The sequence below is a fragment of the Tachypleus tridentatus genome, chromosome 13, assembly GCF_004210375.1.
Source record: "Tachypleus tridentatus isolate NWPU-2018 chromosome 13, ASM421037v1, whole genome shotgun sequence".
NCBI lineage: Eukaryota > Metazoa > Arthropoda > Merostomata > Xiphosura > Limulidae > Tachypleus > Tachypleus tridentatus.
Window position 1 is genome coordinate 211,323,059 of NC_134837.1, and position 2,980 is coordinate 211,326,038.

At 34.2% G+C, this 2,980-nt stretch overlaps 1 long non-coding RNA gene across 1 annotated transcript; it reads right to left on the minus strand.

The window, feature by feature from the left end:
• Window positions 1-179: 179 nt before the first annotated feature.
• LOC143239428 (uncharacterized) lies at window positions 180-1,597 on the minus strand. The gene is made up of 2 exons (XR_013021176.1): window positions 1,335-1,597; window positions 180-646 (listed from the first exon to the last, which is right to left on the minus strand). It is a non-coding gene; the product is annotated as an uncharacterized LOC143239428 (long non-coding RNA).
• Between the last annotated feature and the right edge of the window lie 1,383 nt (window positions 1,598-2,980).

Below are 2,980 nucleotides of genomic sequence, written 5' to 3' on the forward strand. Positions count from 1 at the left end.
GTGTCGATTTGTCAGACGTTTCGCAGTTCATTTTCCAAAATTTGATTGACTCACGTGGATAAAACTGATTTAGTTTTGTCTTGAAAAAAAAAAACTGAACACTTTCATTCACTTAACAATTTCATTGCTCAGAGAGAGTTTGTACCTTACGTTCACTACAAAATTATTATGTTCAAGAGTTGTCTAGTAGTAGATAACTAAGACAATAGATGGCAGCAGCAAACAATTTATTTTATTTTTATATTTGATGGTGGATCGAAGTTTCGACCTATAGTATGAAAAACCAACATATTACATGAATAATAAAAAAACAAAACGTACTATATTAAGAAAAAAGACATTCTGCAACTTATGTTATGAATTATAAAACTATTATTGTTTAGGGCTTAACTATTTTGTAGAACCAACGTCAGGACACTTCACAAAACACGTTAAGATATATCTGAGATTAAGTAGTCTTTAACCTTGAAGTTAATAAATGAGGCCACTAGGAGAAATATAATGAAGGATAACATTTCAATAATAAAAAAGTTATAAACCGTTATTCTGGTCGTCACAGCTGAAGAGGCAGTTTCCGGTTGTCCGTCGGAACCATTTATTTCATTAACAAGTACCAGCTTCCTTATTTACATCTGATAAGCTCGGACTAAAAGATAAACAGAATAAACATTTTTACCATGGACTAAAGATAAACAGAATAAACATTTTTACCATCAAACTGAGATAGAGAAAAAATTAGTTAGGTGGTGCACATGACATGAGCTTTGTTTTCAAGCACTCATTTTAGGTGAGGGAAAGTAAATTGTACTCATTCATTATGATATAACAATGATAACTATCCTCTGTTAGGTAATAACAATAGGTCATGTCAACCTCACTGTGATATAACGATGATAACTATCCTCTGTTAGGTAATAACAATAGGTCATTTCAACCTCACTGTGATATAACAATGATAACTATCCTCTGTTAGGTAATAACAATAGGTCATGTCAGCCTCACTGTGGTATAACAATGATAACTATCCTCTGTTAGGTAATAACAATAGATCATGTCAACCTCATTGTGGTATAACAATGATAACTATCCTCTGTTAGGTAATAACAATAGGTCATGTCAGCCTCACTGTGATATAACAATGATAACTATCCTCTGTTAGGTAACAACAAAAGGTTAAGTTACGATAGACGTAAAACAGGTGTTTGTATTTTCATTTGTTTGTTGTTTTTTGGTTAAATGTAACTTGTTTTTACAGGATGGATAAAGTGAAGATAAAAGTTAATTCTCTACTGTTACCTTTGTCACTCACTATGAGTAGAATGACCTTTACTCACGTCGTAACAGCGGCGTCGTATCTAATTAGATATCCCTCCATGCTGGTACAACGGTATGGCTGTAGACTTCCATCAATAGAAACCGAGTTTCGATACCAGTGGTGGGCACAGCGCAGATATCCCATTGTGTAACTTTGTGCTTAATTTCAGTCAATCAACCTAATTAGATAGAATGTGTATTTATTTTAGTTTTACCAATAACTAACGAGATTTAAAAACAAATTCAGATACTTGAACCTAAATTTGAGAGATGTGGAAAAATGGGATCGTTAAGCCTTTTATGGTTGAGTTTTTAAGTCCTAAACGAGCAGTATTTACAATATATAGTCTAAGACACTTAAAATAGGATTTTTTTGGTTTGGTCTGTTTTGAATTTCGCGCAAAGTCACACGAGGGCTATCTGCGTTAGCCGTCCCCAATTTAGCAGTGTAAGACTAGAGGGAAGGCAGCTAGTCATCACTGCCCACCGCCAACTTTTGAGCTACTACTCTTTTACGAACAAATAGTGGGATTTACTTTCACATTATAGCTCCCTCACGGCTGAAAGGGCGAGTATGTTTGATGTGGTGGAGATTCGAACCCGCGACGCTCGGATTACGAGTCGAGTGCCTTAACCACCTGGTTATGCCAGGTAAAGAAAGTAAAATAAATCGGTACTGATTAACCTTAGAAAAGCAACGTTCAAATTTCCCTTACTAGGGTTAACAAAAAGATTTTACTTCGTTTGCAAGCAGAGAGGTAAGTAAATGAATATATGTTCAAACTACCAGTAGAGGTCGCTTACATGTGCATGGCTATATGCAAATATACATATATAATTATGCCTGTAAGCAAAGATATTACATACAAACGTTTACGTCACCGTTCATGCCCACTCTTTCATTGCCAAGTAATCAAGGAAGTGAAAGCTGTCGCCATCTTCCAAGAGCCATATATATCATTGAGTTACTTACCGATGTCGACTCCTGCATTTGACAGGTGAAGTGTCCGTAAAGAGCTCTGTATATAAGTATTAGTTTTACATCAGTTACAATTGTATAAACGATGACAGTGTTATAAATGTTTAGGGTAGAGTAAGGATATTATTATAAATGTTTAGGGTAGAGTAAGGATATTGTTCCCACAAATATCAATCTTAACTTCTTCAAGAAAAATTAAATAAAAAACAAAACTATTTAACACCGAGAGAAAAATATATGAAGTTATGCAGAACAATGATACATTGTATTTTAGAAACAAGCTGTATATACGTTGTACGACAATGATAGAAATTATATAGAATTTAATCGAAAACAACTTAGGTGTGACAAAAAAAGCGTGTCAAATAAAAGGATTCAGGTCTGAATTAAAGGAATGAAATCAAAATTGGTTGTACCGTTTCCACATCTATGGTGTTTTTGATCAGATATGACCTTTTGTCTCTACTCACAAACAAATCATAGTAAGTAAGATAGTGAGACTCGACAGTAACCAACATTAGCTCTAGCATCTCTGTTGAACATACCTTTACTTTAACAGGATCAACTAGATTATTTAAGATATATGGTGGTAGTTTTTACTCTCTAAAATAGTGTTAATAAGTTCCTTTATAGCAACGCCATGGAATTTAAATTAACCGTTTCTTATCATCACCGCATGCAAATCGG